General features: G+C 38.0%; 1 long non-coding RNA gene across 1 annotated transcript; it reads left to right on the plus strand.

Annotated features, from left to right (window-relative positions):
• Positions 1-1,004: 1,004 nt before the first annotated feature.
• On the plus strand, positions 1,005-2,958 carry LOC140893609 (uncharacterized). Its single transcript, XR_012153217.1, has 5 exons — positions 1,005-1,113; positions 1,185-1,292; positions 1,372-1,435; positions 1,629-1,727; positions 2,691-2,958. It is a non-coding gene; the product is annotated as an uncharacterized lncRNA (long non-coding RNA).
• The last annotated feature ends 18,427 nt before the right edge of the window (positions 2,959-21,385 follow it).

Below are 21,385 nucleotides of genomic sequence, written 5' to 3' on the forward strand. Positions count from 1 at the left end.
CCCAAATGTCATGATTCACAATGTTCCACTTGGGGAAGAGAACTTCAAGGTGTCTGTTGATGTTGTGTTAGATGAAACAGCAATGCTTCCAATCCCAATTATGTCTGGACCAACAATCGTTACTGATGCAATTGGAGTCATTGTTGGTTGGCCTAAAGAGTTGGTAATTTTTCCAAAGAAAAAGGTATTGTGACCAAGTATACTGATTTTTAATTATGAAAATTGGGAGAGGAGATGATTTTATTGCTAACATTTAGAATATATATGTGTGTGTGTCTGTATGATCTCCATCTACAAAATTCAAGGAAAAATAGTTTGCATTTGTCTTGATTTGTATACTTATTAGTTTTATAAGAAATATTCTCACGAATAATACACTTGCACTCTACATGTGTAGATCATTTGTTGAAGTTTATTTGAGATGAAGAGATGAATTTTGATTAATAATCGGGAATATGATTTCGTGTTGAAGATTTTGTTCACTCCCATCTTATTCTTTGCTTGTGCATTATGATTTCTTTTAAGCACATGCCTTGTTCATGACATAAGAATGTTGCTTGCTGCTCTGTAGAAGGAGAGACAGCAACCATTTGCTATTTCGGATGTTGTTGGTCAGCGTGAGAAGTTCAAGGACGTTGAAAAAACATTACCCATGGCATGCAAGTATATATACTCGTATGTTGTTAGGTTGATGGATGAATATGACAGCATCTACGTGAAGTTTGATGATGCTATGTTTGGACGTCCTCAAGGATCACGGTTGCTGAGACAAGATATCATATCCTTTATGGAGATGAGAGAGATAGGTGCCGGACATATTTTGGATTATATGGGGTAATTTTGTGTCTAACCTTCAATGTTTGCATATTAAATATTTTATTTGGAACTTGTCACTCTTGAAAAGATTTCTCATCGTGTTTGTAATCTTTATTGCAGTCACCTCTATAAATATTTGAAGGAAGCAAACCGGGCTGATAGTATTTCATTTGTGGATCCTGGCCACATACCTACATGCCCAATTGACAGAGATGGCAGCCACTTATCACAACATATTGCTAACCAGTTGGAAGCAGTGTGTAGAGACAGCATATGCCTCATCCCATACAACACTGGGTATGATTTTAATTATATAAAAATTCATACTGCATGATAGTCAATGTTATATTTTTTTTTATTTTTTGCAGGTACCATTGGATCTTGACTATCGTCAATGAAGATAAAAATATGATCTATTTGCTGGACTCTACTACTAACAGATGTCGAGATGAGTAATGGAAAAAGATAGTGACAAAGTAGGTAGTAGATTATGTTGACGAATCAATTCTCTTATACATATGAAAAAAAAATAATTTTTGACTTTATCAAATGTAGTGGGGTCAAGATGTACAATGCTTCAAGAGGTATTCCTAGAGGGCCACTTTTTAAACAATTGACGGTATGTGTTGTGCTTACATATGAAAACATGAATGTGATTGCAATATTTTGATGGCGTTAAAGTACTGTACTATAGGGACTAGGGATGGTGTTTTAGTGTTATATTATATTTGAGAACTATACTCATTTGCTTACCTAATTCAGTTTTTTTTTTTCTAAACTTATTGCTGAAATATTTTTTTATTTCATTGTAGGGTAATATAAAACAAAGTGGTTCGGTTGAATGCGGATTTTGTGTGATGAAGTATATGAAAGATATAGTTGAATGTGAAAATCTACATTTGGATAAAATGGTGAGTTTCCTTTTCATTTTATGATTTGGTTTACGTGAAAATCTGTTTCTATCCTTTTTTGTTACTTAGTTGCTCATAAATGAATCTGAAGTTGGCATTTGTTTTGAAGTTGGCATTTATGGTAGGCTCTGTTTTGAAGTTGGCATTTTTGGCATTCTTCTTTCCAAACTTTTTGTCTTAGCACTGTTAGTGGTGAAAGGGTTTTATAATTATTTTTTAAACAACTCTTTTTCAGAGATATTGACATATTGTACTTGCTCGCTGGTTTATATCATATTTTCTCGTACGAAAAAGGCCATTATTCCATGCTGATAAATGTTGGAATCAAAATTGTCTGAGATTACTTGCGACTGCTCTATGATGTATGGATTATTGTTTCTAGTTTGGATTGGGTCAATGGTATTTCGTGTGACTTATTGATTCTGCACTTATTGGCTATTTCTCTATCTCGCTGGGTCAATGATAAATGTTTCTATGTTCTGGGCATTTGATTCTGCACTTATTGGCTATTTCTCTATCTCTCACCACCTGTCCATTCGTTCTCGCATTCTCTACCTCCCTACTTCTGCAAATTAGCACTCATTTCCAAACCAAAAACGTAATATGAAAAAGGAATAAGATTGCAAGAATTTCAATAATTGGTGCTGCAAATGGTCGAGGCAAGGCTTGTGATGCTATAGACCCACAAATACTTTTATTTATTTTTTCTTTAGATCTATTATGTTGAAGCTTCAAGCTTTTCATTAGCTAGCTGTTGGAATTATTTGTGAAATGACAAATATATGTGTATCCTTGATAGAGTGCTGTGTTTTCAATTTAGTAATGTTTTAATTTAATCATCTGTTGCAATGACAACCTGTGATCAGTACCTGCATATGTCGTTACCCTTATTTGTGAACTGGCAAATATGAATCCTCGATCTTAAATTTTATTCTAATGTATTTTATTTTTTTTACATTTCAGTATTCAGGATCCATCAGGAACCAATATTACGACCAAGCTCAATTTGACGAAATTAGAAGTGAATGGAGCGAATTCGTCTACTCCTATGTAGGTTCATAAATTGGTCATATGCACGTTGGGATGCATAATACTTTTATTGATGGATATACTTTTGGATGGATAATTTATCAATCTTTTGTAGAAATACTCGTGGATGCATAATTTTTTATTGATGGATGTACTTTTGGATGGATAATTTATCAATCTAATTAGTGTATTTTACGTTTCAGATATATATATATATATTAATGGTGTTATTGTATCTAATTAAAATTGTTTAATGTTGATTTAGTGATACATATATTTTTACTTCATCAATCAATGTAAAAGCCGAAGCCATATGTACTTTATTACTTCGTCAATTAATGAAACTGCTGCAGTAAGGGCATGTTTTTACTTCGCCAAGTTACATAACATTTGAAGTTAAATAGAGCATTTACTTTATCACTCAATGTAAATACCGAAGTCATATATGTTCTATTACTTCGTCGTTTAATGAATCAACGGAAGTCATATATGTTCTATTACTTCGTCACTTAAGAAAACTGCCGAAGTACAATACGCACATTTAATTCGTCAGTCAACGTAAATGGCGAAGTTATAGATGTTATATTACTTCGTCACATAATGTAAATGCTGAAGTAAAAGGCATGCTTTTACTTCAGAACCGGTCCAATATTAAGCGAAGTAAAATGGTACCCTATTACTTCGGTAATTTCATGCCTAATACTTCGGTTATTAAGCGAAGTAAAATGGTACCTATTACTTCACGTGCTTCTACTTCGGTACTTATCTATCTACGACTTCAGTTAATATGCGAAGTAAAAGGCATAAAGTCTACTAGTGTATACTTTCACCATGAGGAATGTAAGATGATGATAATTGATTTTTTGTTAAAATACTCTAGTTGTATGGAATAGGTTCAATGACAAATAATGTTCTCGGTGATTGTTTCTTTGGACTATAAGAAGAATGATTTAGGATTAACTGTGACACGAAAATTTGTTGACATGTAAATTACTTTTGGAGTATTACAAGGTTAAGTTTGTTGGAACAAGCTTATTTTCAAGATTAATAGTTTGAATGCTAAGTTTTAACAGATGAAACTGAGAATTTGGTTGAGCTTAGTAAATTTCTATCATTATAACAATACAATATAAGGGAAGAACAACGAGTACAAGCAAATTCAAGAATAGAGAAAAAACGTGGGGTGGATAGTCACCGGTAAATACAAGGTACATGAGAAGGATAATCATAATAGTTACACAGAGTAATATTGCAAATCTCATCTTGTTCTTCGAGATCTTGGAGAAATAACTTGTGAGAGAAATAATAAGTTGAGTGTGATTAAAAATAAGTTTGAGTGATTGTATTTCTAAGGTGAAAAGGGAAGAAAACAAACCGTTTTATTACCGTTTTCTTTGATCTTTAGATAGCGTTGGGAGTAGGAATCACGTGTCTGAATATTTTGAGGATTTTAGTTATCTGAATTAAGTCTTAAAGCAGATTCACAGCTGACTTGAAAAGATATTTTTCGATCTAAATTAAATCTTCAAGAGGATTCGAGGCAGATTCGAACAGATATGTTTTGATTTGATAAGATTAGAATTGCAATTAAGAACGTTATATTTTTTTTATCAGAGTGCGCAGCTGATTCTTGATTTATAAGACAATAATATTGAAAATTAGACATGTAAGTGTGGGATTGTATGGATTAGTTGAGAAAAATTTATATTTTTGGAGATTGATCAGTCAAATTTCGAGGACGAAATTCTTTTTAAGAAGTGTAGATTGTAACAACCGAAAAATCCATTAATTTATTCATGATTTATTAAAAGAAATTTTAAATGAATTTTAAGTTATTTTATTTTATATATTATGATTTAAAATTGATGTTTAATAAAATATTTTTATGTGATATGTAAATGATTTAAAAGTCATATTTAAATATTTCGTGCTATTGCATGATGCCTCCTTCGTCATTTCTTTTATATTATGCATCATAAATCTTTTTCCTTCAATTTACGTTCCACCTCACTTTATATTATTTTCATTTCCAATATGTATGTTGTTCTTGTTCATTTTCTTTCTAACTTCATTACTTGTTGATATTTTTCTTTTCTTTTACAATGTGTGTAATTCCATTAATTTCATTTCATACGTTTCCATCTTATTCAATAAATGATTGTACATATATTAAATTTATGATTGTATCCATCTCTAACCACTTGATTCCTTGTCTCGTTCCCCATCTTGTTTTATTTTGTTTATTTTCCTTCACACGTTCCTATATTCTTCAATATGTAGTGTATATACATTCATTAATTAATGATACTCATCTTCTATTTAAATATATATATATATATATATTACTCATTGTCTTTTCCCAATTTGATCACACGATGATGATCTCTCTTTTCTTTTTATATTACGTATTATTTTTTCTTCTCTTGAACCCTACTTGCATTTATCCCCATGTGGTATTGTCTCCTTTCTTATTCATTCATCTCTCAAATCACATGCCTCATCCTGTTAATTCTCTTCCATCTCGCCTCCCTTTGAGCAGCTGCCGTATTATGCTTATAATTTCTTCATCCGGTGTCCAAACTTCAATCCGTTTGAAGGGTTATGTTTCTTACACCCGTAGCTTCGATTTGAATCATGAATCGCTATTTTTTAGGGTCGTTTCTGCCTAGATCAAAGACTTTTTGTAAGATATTTCTGCGCAGATTTTCTATTCTCTTTCTTCTTATATTTTGCCTTTGATTCTTGATGTCTTCTCACCATATAAAAGTTTTATTTTTAGATTAGGAACAATTGAACCAACTTCTGGATTTCATCTTCTTTTGGCTACCTTTTGACCATGTCTCGATTCCATTTGAGTAAGGCTAGATCTCTACAAGTTCGTGTTAATTCCGTTTTTCAAAGATCAAAGGCAAGTACAAATTTTAAATGTCCACCATTCAAAATATATTTATTTTGATATGAAAAGATGTATGTTGAGATATGTATGCATGAATTTCAAGAATTTCAAGAGCATAAAGTTTTGATTTTATGAGTTTGAAGAGCATGTTATGTGATAGTATGAAATCGTGAAGCATAAGTCGTTCTTGTCATGTTCTTGAATTTGATTCAAGAGATACATGTTTCATTTAAGTTTTTATGCGTTCTTGAAGATTCAAGGGATGTTTTATTTAAATTATATAGCTAGAGTAGTAGAAAATACCATATTTTGAAGTATTGAGTTAGTTTGAGTTAAAGCTTTGAAATGTTACATGTGTTGGATTGTTCCGGATTAGCGGCACTTGTTGCCATTTTTATGATTAAGACTAGTTTACTAATCTAAATGATATAAGGCCAATTTTATTTGAAATATACCTTATTTATCTACAACTTTCATGTTTTGAGTTTTTTCAAAATAATTTTTGGAAGATTGGTCAAATCACCCCAAATATTGTCGAATGTTTTGAATTCCCAGCAGTGACATATCTGGGGAGAATGAGCATACTTTTTATTGAAAACTCCAATTGAGGTGAGGTTTTTGGAATTATAAAGCCAAGATCAAGGGCTATAACTTTATGTTCACCACTTTTCCAAATTCTGAATTTACAATAGAGTTTCAGAGCAAGCAAGAAAACCCATTTGTGCAGGTCATGCGCGCCCGCTCCTAGAAGTTGAGCGGCCTCGCCTTGCCTTCAAAATTCATGATTTGTTTATGTTATTTTAGGGTCCTAAATTCATAGTTATGATCTTTTAAGGCTTATAAAATATATTTAAGAGTTTTTATGCAAAAAGTTTCAAGTTTTAAGCTAAGAACGAAAAGAACGACTTACGTGGATCGATTACGTTATGTGATGCATGTACATGTCTAAGTTTCATTCATGAAACCTATGTTCAATATGAAAGTATGATTTTTATCATATATGACATGCATGAAGTTATTGAGTAAAGTTTTATGTTCATGAATGAAAGTTTATGAAGGAAATTACGATGATATGATGATGCTTCATAATGAAATGATATGTTATGATGAAACGATGATATGATGATGAAATGATAAGATAATGAGGCAAGAATGAATGATGTTAAGATGAAGCATGATATGATATGTTGATGCATGAAAAGATTTTGATGTTTTATGTGTCTTTGTGGTGGCAATACGGGACTGGTACTTCGGTTTGGGCTCCGGAGGGACCTTTCCAAATATGGCTCAATGTACGGGTTAGGTACTCCGGGATGAGATCCGGAGGGGCCTCCGAAAATGAATGAACGAATGTTATCAGGCGTAATGCCATATGGCTCAATGTACAGGTTAGGTACTCCGGGATGAGCTTCGGAGGGGCCTCCGAAAATAAAGAAAAACTTGTTGATCAACAGGAACTACGAATGTGCCCATTATGAAGGTTGCCACAATTTCACATAATTCATCACCCCAAAATGATAAGTTTTTTATGTTATGTTCATGGTTTATGTCCACGATTTGATGTTGTCCAAGTTTCATGATTTTAATTATATGTTAGTGCAAATGTTTATTTGAGAATGAAATGGTAAAGTTTTGAGAAAATGCAAGAAGTCTATTTTCATGATTTAAAGTTAAGTATGTTGATGTCTATGTTTAAGTTCCTTTCATCTTTTAAGTGTTTTGAAGTTCATGTTCAAGATTTTAAGTTTAAATTTCCATTATGTTTACGTTAAAATTATTCATGTTCAAGGTATCGTTTTATGTATGTTCAAGTAATTTTAAGTTTAAAGTATTTTTAAGCTATAATGATATCAATATGCTTATTTTAATCTTGCTGAATACCTTAGACTCACTATACTTGAATGGTGCAGTTGATTTAGTAGTTTTGATTTAAAAAGCTTGGGTAGCACGGCTGAAGAGTCCAAGAGGTGAAGACATTGCATGACACAATAGTTCAAAAGCTCTGATGTATTTAAAGAAAAAATATTTATCTATGTTTATTTATGTTATGTTGTTACAATATTTTATGTACGCTGTTTAAATGTAATGGTTTAATTATTTTCATTGTCAGTCTTTTAAAGATGATTTTGAGGATCTCAAATGTTTCGTCTTTCAAATGTATTTTATATACATAGTTAATTTATTGAACTCACATTCCCTTATCCTCTTTAAATGTTAGTAGCAGGTTTTGACGTGATTTATCTTAGATGGACTTAAATGTAGGGTTGCATCCGTGTTTCATATAATGAATTTGTTGATTTACTAGGGCGATGCACTCTCAGCATAGTTTAAAAAGTTTTGAAAAATTTCCTCACTCTTTTTCCGCAACTCTTTTATTAAATATTTTAAAATACGGGACATCACACTGAGAGACTTTTACGCCGAATGCTATCCTCCTCCTGGTGAAAACGGCTCACCAAACCCTCATAGGTCATATCATCACCGACCGCCACACGGGCATGAATCTCCTGGTTAAGACATTGAAGGAACAGATTGTACTTCATCTCATAGGTGTCAGCAATCTCAGGGCAATAGGATAACAGGTTGAAGAACTTCTGCTGATAATCGTCAATCGTCATAGATCCCTGAAGCAAACGCAGTAACTCACCCGCCTTCGCCTGATGGAGTGCAGGAGGAAAGTACAACTTTTGAAAAGCCGTGCAGAACTCGGTCCAAGTGAAAACTCCTCTCACCGCAACGAATGGTGCAGAAGTGAATATTCACCACTTACAGACTCATCCATCAAGAAGATAACCAAGAGTCTCCATCTTCTGCTCCTCAGTACAGTGAAATGTCTGAAAACAAGTCTCCATGCTATCTAGCCAGTTCTCCGCATCCTCCGAAGTCTCACCTCCGACCAAGGGCTTAGGACCCAACTGTAAGAACCGGGTTACACTAAAACGGTTCTCATCATGACGATGATGATGACTTTCCCGACGACGCTCCCGGTCACCATCGCCCCAACGTCCTCCTATACTTCCATGACTACTCTGATCATTGTTATCCGCCATATACAAAATTACCTCACGGTTATCTTATGCACAATCTAAATCCCAAGAATACTATGCATGCTCTGATACCATAAACGTAGTGACCCTTACCGAGATCACCTACTAATCAGAACTTAAGCATGCAATTAACTTATTAAAAAAGTAAACCAGAATTAAACTGCGGAAGCAATAAATATTATACAATCCCAAGGAAAGGAATCTGCAAATACCCAAATAGTTATACAACCAAATCGAATACTGTATCAAACCAATACAATAAAATAAAACCCTATGCAAAGCTCCAGCTGGCCAATCCACTGCCTAGTCACTCTTGGAACCACCCGCCTCATCCAATCGTAAACCTGCCCCATGGAATAGGGTGTCCAGATACACAAAGTAAGAGACGTGAGCATAAAACGCTCATCATGAGAGTATGAGTATACATGAATGCAAGTGTACCGCCTACTGACTAGAGACCAAGAATCAGGTAACAAAGACAGACCGGGCCTTGATATGTAGCACGTTGTGCCGTCGCTTCAGGAGGTGGCTCACATACCGAAAACCAGTGGATACTCCGGACCCAAATCGATGGAAGTCCAACCACTAACAGGATAGGATAAAACCCTACTACCAGACATCTCAAAAGAGATAGCTCAATATGCAAATGTATGCAGCATATAATCATGTCATATAAATCATGCAGTCACATAATACATGCATACTCAGTCAGGATATCTCGAACAATACTTTCGTACGTCAATTACTAGGCAAGCTCTACCAGCTCCAGATCCACGCCTATAATCCGCACTACAATTCCAAATGATAATAATATCATTAAAGTGCTCTAAAAGCCTTAACTAAGCTATTGTATACTTCTAAATATTGTTAGGAAGCAAAAGCTATACCTGCGTCCGTCGTCAGCCCGTTGTTGTCGCTTGTCTCAAAACTAGGCAACAGCTCCGGTACGATGCCTGGATTGCTACGCCACTTTTTGATTCCCAATGGGATGCCTAGAATTCCCTAGATCTAAGCTAGAAGACTAAGGAATCGAGAGAAGAGAGGTGATTGGTGCATCTGAAAATGAATCTCGGCACCTCTATTTATAGACGGAGTTCGGGCCGTCCAAACCCCACTTCGGAGCCATCGAACACGTTTGTACCGTCCAAACTCAAATTTGGAGCGTCTGAAGTCCCATCAATACGTCAGTCATGATGTCACTTTGCTGACGTAATCAATGATGTAATACTCGATCCTGATCGGACCGTCCGAACCTGCCAACGGAGTGTCCTAATTTGGATCGTCCGAACTCAGGATTCCTAATTGCGATTAGTTCTTTAATCTCTTTATTTGGTTACGGGCTACTACACTACAAGTCGTGAACTTGAAAGTTTGATTCACTTCTACACAAAGCAAAAATCCTTTTACATAAATTTGAGTGAAAAAAAGGGAGTGATTGAGTGAATTATTTTGGAGTGACTGGTGAGAATTTGTGTGAGGTAATTTTATTACTAACCTTTTCTTTCAGGTACAATGAGTTCTAATAAAGAAGGAGGTGATAGTTCAAGACAAGGGTTTTCCAAGACCCAAATAGATGATTTGTCTAAGATGGTGAGGGAGGCAATGAGGGCTGAATTGGAGACTGTGCATGAGAAGATAAGTAAACTTGAAGTTGGTGGTAGTGAGGATGAAGAAAGTTTTGGTGAAAATTGGGGTAGAAATAGGAGGGCTCATGAGGGTGAAAGAAATAGAAGGGGAGCGATGAGAGGGAGATACATTAAAGGGGGTCAAGAAGATGGGAATAGTAGTGGGATTAAGATGAAAATTCCTCCATTACATGGGAAATCATATCCGAAGGCTTATTTAGAGTGGGAGATGAGAGTAGAATCTGTGTTTGATTGCCACAACTACAATGATGGAAAAAAAATAAAATTGGCGGTTGTTGAGTTTGTGGATTATGCTCTTATTTTGTGGGATCAATTTGTTACTTATAGGAGAAGGAATCGAGAGCGTCCTATCGAGACATGGTGTAGTAACCCATATCCAGAATTAGCGATTAATGAGTATATTAATCGTGTAATCATGTTTAGATTAAGTAAAAACATGATTAAGGAAATTCCAAATAGGTTAACGTAGTTCATAAATGGATCCAGGACACTCGAAAATGGCTTAGAAGGCCCCAAGACTCGAGTGGGATCGGAACCACCGATCCAGGATCGGAGCTTCCGATCTTGGTGACATCGAAACCAAATCGAAACCATATCGAAAGCATGGAGATCGGAACTTCCGATCAGCAATCGGAGCTTCCGATCGGCTGTCGGTGACAGGTGTGTGGTTGCATGTAGTTGGGTTTGACACGTGGCATCGGAGCTTCCGATCGTAGGAACGGAGCTTCCGATCTACACGTTCGGAGCTTCCGATCAGGAACGGAGCTTCCGATCGTTGTCTATAAATATAGGTGCGAGGGCTTCATTTCAAAGCGCACCGAATTCCTCTCCTTCGCCCTCGTGGATCTATTTTAGGGCTTTGGGTACTCTTATTTTAGAGTTGGAGTAAGGAACATATTTTAGTATAGTCGGACAGTATCTGACATAGTAGCGGAGCAGTGCTCTTGTAGCGGAGCAGTGGTCGTGTAGCGGAGCAGTGCTCGAGGCTGTGGAGCTGCAGCAGGGGTGTACCCCTAGGTGCGAGATAGTCGCCATCAGCGGGCTGACGACAGACGCAGGTATAGCTATGGTCTCCTTAAATTATTTAGGAGTATGCAATAGCTTAGTTAAGGCTTTTAGAGCTTAAATAATGATGCATGGATATTTGCATTGTAGAGTTGATGATAGGCTGGGAACCTAGAGTGGGACTGCTAGGACTGCCTGTAGTAAGGTACGCAAGTACAGACTGAGATTGCCAGCGGGTTTTGCATGCTTATATGTTGCATTTGTGTGTCATATTATTATGCAGCATGTGCATATCATATTGTGCCTGTCCATCTTGTGAGATGAGCCATGTAGGGCCACTCAACCCTGTCTGGACGGGTGATGTCTAGTGCCCAATGACTGACGGGTCATGGGTGATTAGCATCTGGGGACACAGTCCACGTCCTGTAGGAATGAGCAGCGTACGCAGGGTTTGATCCCCGGGTTGTACCACTCATGTCCTAGGCGCCTTTACTGAGCAGTTATATACATTTATTCCAGATACGGATACCCTATCATTTGCATGCATCATATTTGTATGTTTTACCCAGTGCTTTCGTATTGAGCTTAGAGCTCACGTCCAGTCTTTTCTGTGTATCTGGACACCCCATTCGACGGGGCAGGTGTAGGTGCAGGATTGAGCACCAGGAGCTTGGAGTAGCCAGTGACCAGTGAAGACAGCAGGATTAGCTGTAGGTTTTGCCTTTAGGGTTTATTTATTCGATTGGGTTGTATAATCGAATTTATTTAACCAATTGTATTCTGCCGGTCTATTTTTATTTAAGTTTTCTGCAGTGATTTATTTAATGCATGTTTAATTATGCTCTTTCTGATTATAGTGGATCCGGGTAGTATCAGAGCATATGCATGCAAGAGACTTGGGATATACTAACAAGAATTTGGGTTATCCTTATAGGATTGATGAGACCTTGGAAGAGGTGATGATGCGGCAATTAGTTTGCCCAGAGACTATCATCATCGGCAGGATTTCTAAAGATTTGGCTTATGGGATTCCAGCAAGTGCGGACAGGAGTGATGGATCGTGTTCGAGTTTTCAAGATTTCTACTCAGGTGGATCCTAGTTTTGGATTGAGTAACGGATGTCAAAGGTAGTGGCAGAGCGTTGGATGGGACGCACTTGATGCTTGCATCTGTACAGTCCATACCATGATGACACTACTCTGAAGATTCTCCAGTCATAGTTGGAGAGATTGTCAGATAGACCTTCACCAGAGAATGCCTTGAGTGCCTAAAGCATGACAAGTTTTGAGAGTGAGGTCTTTAACCTCATGCAGAACATGGTTTTGCCGGTATGCTGATATCGATACGTTCGGTAGGCACACGGGAAAGTTCATGTTCAAAAGCATGATATGAATACAAGAAGAACGCTGATGGTAGATCGTGATAAAAAAGGGTCGACTGACATACACTGACGCAGAGCATAGCTGGTTAGCTATCACTAGCCAATTCTCTAGAGTTCTTCGTAGGAGGACATGTAGAGAGACTTGGTCGGGAGTATGCTTGTATCGATGCGTGTGTCGATTAGAAACTTCATGCTCAAGAAACGAAGACTAGTACGATGATTTAAATACTGTATCGTTGTAGTTGTAAACAGTATTTCAATTGTAATGAATCATCATACTTTGGTTGTATCATTTCAAGTTGATATTGTACATTTCACTGTATTTTGAATACTGTATGTATTACATGAGATTGTAATAAAGAGAATTGTACATAACTTGAAATAATTGATACATGTTTTATTTATCCAGCAATTCGTGGATGATTGCATGATTGTGCGGAAGTTTGGATTAGGTTTAGTTGATTAGCGTTCAACTGTGTTAACTCATGTGATTTGGGTGAGCCAACTGTGACAGTGTGACATGTGGTTAGTCTAGGCATTTTCCTAGAATTGACCTAGTTAGTCGGTGGACTAAGTTAGTGCCAACGATGAGTGGACTCATCTAGAGGCATTAAGGGTATTGTTCGGTTTAGAACATTTGAACTTTGTTCTAGGTTGTTTCCTTAAGAACAGTAGGCTGTCTGACCTTTGTTAGGTTGAGGCTTGTGATGAGGGGTTTTCATTGGGATACCAGGTCCAGTATATGCCAAGAGATGTGGACTATGACCATGACTAGATGTGATGGGGCGCGACCCTATGCCAGTATTACTCTGGGAGTCCTTGTACTTCAGAGGTTACCTGGGAGCCATGTGCTTCAGGAGATGGCGGTGGGAAGGCTACTAAGTTTAGGGATTTGGTGACAGTCACGATAGGGTATGACCTTGGATTAGATATCAGGTTTGACATCGATGGTTCGATATCGTCTGGTGTGCCAGAGATATTGTTTATGTTCTGCTGTGGGAACCAGTCATGGATGGATTTTCTTGACAAGTGTGTACTCTGAGCAGATAGGTTTTAACCTTTGGGTTACTGCTAGACGTGTGGATCTAGTAGGTTGATGGATTCTACCAGCGATGGCTATGGGTTGTCATCAGAGTTGTAGTTAGAATTTCCTTGTGATAGGAATCATCCAAGAACATGGATGGGATGTTGTTTTAAGACTTAGACTCGAATACGAGGACTACACCATGATGATTGACTTCATCTGTGATAGATTATGTCAGGCACTAAGAATTGTACAGAGCTATCTGAGATATGAGGGATATAATCAAGATTGTGTTCGAAGATTGTGGAAATCTTTGGGATTCTTTAGTTATTCTTCTTGGACTTGACGAGCCGTGGTGTTCATTCTGAATGAACGAGGTAAGGATAGTGAGTCCAGTGGCTGCGCTAAGTACTGTCTGATATTTTCAGAAAGTGAGCGTAGGATTTTTAATGGGAAGGAAATAGGCTTATCTTATCTTGATGTTTGCCTTGGGTGAACAAGACAAAGATTAGTAGTGCTAAGGTGGCACGGGATCTGTGCTAGTGACTACTAGTGGTTATTGGCTAACTCTGTCAGAGTTAGGATGATTAAGTTCAGAATACGAAGCAACGGTTAGTAGTGCTGAAAAGGCGCAGGACTTGAGCCAAGTAAACTACTTATGTACTGTGATCTAACACCGTTTGGAAATGATTCCTTGTGGCAGCTAAGCCATGGTTATTGACCGAGCCATGTAGGTTGGATGATTAGTGGTGGTCTGATTTGATAAGTGCGAGCTTAAGTAGATCGACGAATTCGATTGGTTGAGCCAATCAGGGTTGATCACGATGTAGCAATTAAGAAATACTTGGGATAGTATTTTATTGCTTAGTGCTTATGAGATGAGTACTAGATACCATCTCAGAGTATTTGACAATTTGGATGATTTAGGATCTCAAGGTTTGCCAGAGACGACTCTATCAAAAGATTGCAAGTGGACTTGTATGATCAAGTTAGGTGCTAACTTGACAGTGGAGACAAACAATGGAGTTGGTAGTTTCCAGTATAGTGCATTCTTGTTAAGAAGGAAACTGCTATTGATCCAATCAATTGCTTAGTGATAGCAATAGGTCAGGAAAGGATCATGTTGTTGTTTCATGTGAGAAGTTTTCCATTGAACAACAAAAGTGAAGATTGTTGACCGGATATTTCGGTTAAGTGAGGGCATCTATGTGTACCGTTGTGGTTGGATCCGACGAGTAGTTAGAAATGCTAATGGACATTAGCAAGGAACGTTAGTTGTCTAATCGTGTGGTATGACATTAGCTGGGATCTAATTCTCAAGATCCAGCAGGTTGTGTCACTAATCTTCCAGCGAGTGATTTGCGATATGTGACTGAGATAGTCAAGGATCGACTTAGTAGCCAACGAGGTTTGCCTTTGTGATAGAAGATTTCGCAAGATCGTGACGGATCGAGTTATTTCTTTCGAGTCAGTGAGTCACATCTATGCAGACTGTTTGTAAAAGATATTGCATTGCAGCAATAAACGACAATCAGAGACGCATTGTGTGGCAAGTTACTTCGAGCACAAGTATTTCCCAGGATTAACTAGGGAATCGACGAGTTAGATCGTTCAGTGCCGAGACTGATGCGTTAGGAAAGGGAGCGATTTGACTATTTAGAATCCGTTGGGATTTAGTTCCAGGATCAGTATGTTCAACCTTTGGAGGTTGGTATGAGCTGATGGTATTATCAGAGACTCTGAGTGGAGTTATACCAGGTTCAATGTGTTGGAAAAAACTGGCGGTCAGATCAATCACGATTGATACCCGGTGCAGCGGAAGTTTAAAATTTTTTTATCATGGAACAATTCCATGGTGTGGGTATCAACCATTCAACGATTAAATTATTGTGTGTGTAAAATTCAAATAACAATTAATTAAATTTTACCTTCAATCTCGAAGCGAGATTATTGGACACCACACAGATTTCTCTGCGCTTCTTGTATCTCCCAGGAACTGATGAACTCCTTCAATCAGGTCCACGAATGGGGTTTAAATCCCTCTGACAGATTGCACTAGAAAATCTATCAGAAGTTTTCTGCGAAGAGATTAAACGAATCTGATTCGTTATTCCTGACTGCGATTCAAAATCACAGACCGAAATTTCTCGGACAGAGCAAGGAGGGGCGGCGGCCGAATTGTGAGAGTGAAAGGGGCTAGGGTTTCGAAAATTCTGCTCTCAAAATAATGACCTGTTATGTCTAATTTCTGTACTGCAATAACTTATTTATAATGCAGGCCACTAACACCTTAGGGCCCATTAGTCATAAGCTAGGGCCCGACAAGCAAAGCCCGCTCGTTCAGAAATTAATATAAAATTCATCGTGACTCCGATTGATAAACCGATTTTACCAATGTGCACAGAAACCATTTCTGCACATTTTAAAGTCAAAATAAATTTTCCTGAATCCGAATTCATTGGTTTCCTAAAATGTCCATCCCTATGTCATTTTAGGAAATCCTACTCCCTTACTCTTATTTAAGAAGTCCAACTCCTTAGTTCATTAAATTTAACTCTTTAAATTTAACTATCTCAACGGGGATTAAAACTCCATTACACTGTGTGACCCTCAATGGTTCAGGGATACAGCTAGCCGTGGGCTCACAACTCCTTGTGACTCGGAACAACAATTTCCGACTTGCCCAACGAATCATGGTAAAGCGCCTAGCAACATCGCCCCATGATTCCCTAGGTATCACTGATAGTGCCTACAAGAACCAGTAGATTTTGGTTAGAGTACAGTACGGTCCCTTCATCCATATATCCCGATCGAATCAACAACCATTGGTATATCGAGAGTCGCTCAAGATTCGATAACTATGCAATGCATCTTGAAGATCAAATTAGTGACATCGCATGTGCTACTAAGAAACCATTTCTTAAATCACATCAAGTACTCTGGCCAGAGATTTGTCACACTAATATCTCCTCAGATCGCATAGGATATCCACACTCGCAAGTATGTGGTGAATCCTTGACAACAATGCATTGACTCCTATATGTGTCGTAACTGTACCCAATCTCGACACCTGATGACCCCCATAGAGTCGGTAAACGAGTCAAAGCACAGCACTAGCATATAGAGTCTCCATGATGTTTCAAGTCGTAAGGACTAATGGTGTACAACCAAAACCGCGGACTTTATCCACTCGATAAGTGATAACCACTTGGAAAGTCCGGATAGGGTAGTTCGATTATTCATCCTATGAATATCCATTTGCATGCTTCGAACATCTCCATGTTCCCTACCAATGAAACGTGGTACTCCGCATCGCAAATGCTAGTCTCAAACTCGAGCGATCCTTATCCTTATTATCGGACGGCTCAATCGACTAGGAACGGTTTTAGAATATACAGTGACTATAAGATGTATTTCATGATAGACATCCCCATGTTCTACCACATCTTACATACACTATAGTATATTCAAGGTCTTTATCAAAACAACAATAGTATATCACAATATAACAGTATGAAGTAATATAAAGTCATTGCCATTAATAAAAGTGTAAATAATATTAAACAAAAGATTGTTTATACAAAGAGTCATCAAAGCCCATAGCCACACAGTTGGCTCACTGGGCACCTACTCTTACAATCTCCCACTTGCCCTATAGCCAACTAGTCATACTACGTAGACCCATTGCTTTGCGATGTTTGTCAAACAATGGTCCTGGCAAGGGCTTAGTAAGCGGATCAGCGATATTGTCTGCAGAGGCCACTCGTTCGACAATGATGTCTCCTCTTTCCACAATCTCCCGGATTATGTGGTATTTCCTCAGTACGTGTTTGGATCTTTGATGAGACCTTGGTTCCTTTGCTTGAGCAACGGCACCGTGTTGTCACAGTACACCGGGACTGGACCAACAAATTCAGGAATAACGCCAACTCTTGGACGAACTTCCTCATCCAAACGGCCTCTTTAGCAGCAGCTGATGCTGCAATGTATTCAGCCTCAGTGGTGGAATCCGCTGTGGTGTCCTGCTTGGAACTCTTCCAAGAGACAGCACCGCCATTGAGCATGAACACAAATCCAGAGGTTGACTTCGAGTCATCCACATCACTTTGGAAGCTAGAGTCGGTATAGCCTTCCAATTTGAGATCTCGTCCTCCATACACCATGAACATATTCTTAGTCCTTCGCAAGTACTTAAGAATGTCCTTCACGGCTTTCCAATGCATTTGACCAGGATTAGACTGATATCTGCTCGTGACACTCAGAGCAAATGCTACATCCGGTCTGGTAGATATCATCCCATACATGATACTACCTATAGCTGACGCATATGGTACATGTGTCATATTCTCTATCTCTGCATCAGTCTTGGGACACATAGACTTGGATAGAGAAACTCCATGACACATGGGTAGATGTCCTCTTTTGGACCCATCCATTGAAAAACCGTTTCAATATGGTATCGATGTAGGTTGATTGTGTGAGTCCTATCATTCTCTTAGACCTATCTCTATAGATCTGTATCCCAAGAATGTAGGATGCCTCTCCCAAATCCTTCATCGAAAATCTACCTGATAACCATATCTTTGTTGACTGCAACATCCCTACATCATTCCCAATGAGTAGGATGTCATCAACATAAAGTACTAAGAATGTCACCGCATCCTTAACTACTTTCTTGTACACGCAAGGTTCCTCCGGGTTCTTGATGAAACCAAAATCTTTTATTGTTTCATCAAATTTCTGGTTCCAACTTCTTGATGCTTGTTTTAGACCATAAATTGATCTCTGAAGCTTGCATACCTTATGCTCGCTTCCCATGGATGTGTACCCCTCAGGCTGCTTCATATAGATTTCCTCCTTAATGTCTCCATTAAGAAAAGCAGTCTTCACATCCATTTGCCATATCTCATAGTCATACCATGCAGCTATGGCAATTAGGATTCTTATGGACTTGAACATTGCAACTGGTGAAAAGGTTTCGTCATAGTCAACTCCTTGCCTTTGAGTATAACCTTTAGCCACCAATCGCGCCTTGTAGGTCAATACCTTACCATCAGGCCCAAGCTTTCTTTTGTAGATCCATTTGCACCCTATCGGAACAATTCCATCGGGAGGATCTACTAAAGACCAAACTTGGTTTGTATGCATCGAATCCAATTCTGACTGCATAGCTTCAAGCCATAAATTCGAATCCGCATCAGAAATTGCTTCCTTGATGTTTCTTGGATCACATCCAATGTCGGGTTCATCTTGATCCCCTTCAAGAAGAAGACCATATCGAACTGGAGGTCTAGAAGTCCTTTCGGATCTTCTAGGTGCAGGCTTGTCCAGCAATGGTTCCTGAGGTGTAGGATCGTTATTTTGTATTTCGGGTTCTTCTCGAACTTCTTCGAGTTCCATCATCTCGCCTTTCTTATCCAATAAGAACTCCTTCTCCAAGAAGGTGGCATTCCTAGAAACAAACACCTTTGTTTCAGCAGGATAATAGAAATAATATCCGATTGAATTCTTCGGATACCCTACAAAATAACATAAGCTGGATCGACTATCCAACTTATCTCCCACTGTCCGCTTCACGTAAGCAGGACATCCCCAAATCCTCAAGTACGAATACTTAGGAGCTTTGCCATTCCATAACTCGTATGGTGTTTTGTTCACTGCTTTAGTGTGGACGTTGTTCAACAACAATACCGCCGTTTCAAGCGCATAGCCCCAAAACAAAGGTGGAAGCTCAGTGAAGCTCATCATAGATCGAACCATGTCCAACAAAGTTCGATTACGACGCTCCGATACACCATTAAGCTGTGGTGTCATAGGAGGAGTCCACTGAGAGAGAATCCCATTCTCTTTCAGATAGTCCAAAAACTCGGTACTCAAGTATTCTCCACCTCGATCCGATCGAAGTGCTTTAATACTTTTACCTAGCTTGTTTTCTACTTCAGCCCTGAATTCTTTGAACTTTTCAAATGTTTCAGACTTATATTTCATTAAATATAAATACCCATACCTTGAATAATCATCAGTAAAGGTAATGAAGTAGGTGTGGCCATGTTGAGTCCCTACTCTAAATGGACCACAAACATCTGTATGGATCAAATCCAACAGATTCTGACTACGCTCAGGTTTCCCCTTAAAAGGAGATTTAGTCATTTTTCCTTTTAGGCAGGATTCACAAGTAGGTAGAGAATTAATATCAGACATATCAAACATGCCCTCTCCCACTAGCTTGTTCATCCTCCTTGAGGAAATATGACCTAGCCTAGCATGCCAAAGGTTTGCCGGGTTTTGACTATCGATTTTCCTTTTGTTTTTTGTCGCCGGTTTATCAACATAATTCACTGGAACGTCTTTTAGTTTTAAGTTGTATAGATCGTTTTCAAGTTGTCCATTTCCAATTAAACATTCATTCTTGTAAATATTGCAAATCTCATTCACAAAATTGCAAGAATAACCATCTCTATCTAGCATAGAAACAGAAATAATGTTTTTAATTAAATCCGGAACAAATAAAACATCTCTTAAAAATAACTTAAAATTGTTCTGCAAAAATGTCTCCTATAGCTTTGGATTTATCTCTGGAACCATTCCCGAGCCTTGACTGGGTCTCACCCAACCTTAGCCTATTACTTCTTGTCATCATTTGCAACTCATTGCAAATATGAGATCTACATCTGGTATCCAATACCCAAGAAGTAGTATTAAGAAAAACATTTTAATGTAAAACATACCCTTTGCAGTTCGCAACTGCTTGAGGTATTCCTTGCAGTTACGTTTCCAATGACCGGGTTTCTTGCAGTGATGGCAAACTTGTTTAGACTTGTCCAATTTTGCATGTAACATTTGGACTTGAGATCATGGTCCAACCATTTCTCTAGTTCGGCCAACCTTTCGGCAGTTACATCAGCCGGGGCTGTTTTCGGAGAAGCCTTTTCTAACACTTTAGAAAATCTTTTCCGAACTTAGGACAATCTTAACTTATGGAATCATTCTGTATTGTTTTGCGCCAATGAGTTTGTTTTGTTGGAGAACAGAAACATGTGGATTACTGAGATAAAACAGACAATTATCGATGATTGTTTAAGCAATTTACTAAGACATAAAATAGGCAAATTTTATTTTATGAATCTCACTCCCACTATTTTAACAATTTCACCACCTCTAGTGAAAACGGGAAACTTTTTCCTTAGTGAGAACATGGAGTCCAATTGACAAACTTATGGTCCCGAATAATATCAGCCAACCATAATTCTCAAGAGGTAGAGCCCAATTGCTTCCAAAGCAACCCCCATGTGTTTACCTCATGTCCAATAAGGGCCCAATAATATGACGCCGTTTAAAGTGACATGTCAAGATGACCCATCAATATTAAGTTGTGATGGACGGTCGCCATGTGGATCCCCAATAATATGAGCCGATCCCATGGGAGTTCCACCCAACTTACAACATTTGTCGATCCAATGTACAGCTTTCCGACGGACGGGCCCCCCCCAATAATATGAGCCGGACCGTATCCGCGGGTAGCATCACATACATTGACCGTTGATGGAAGGTAGGAACATTTAAACAAATTTAAATTTCCTTTATTTATCTTGATATCAATTTTAAATCAATATTTAAAATGAGGGATTTT

Source organism: Henckelia pumila, chromosome 3 (assembly GCF_033568475.1).
Source record: "Henckelia pumila isolate YLH828 chromosome 3, ASM3356847v2, whole genome shotgun sequence".
Lineage (NCBI taxonomy): Eukaryota > Viridiplantae > Streptophyta > Magnoliopsida > Lamiales > Gesneriaceae > Henckelia > Henckelia pumila.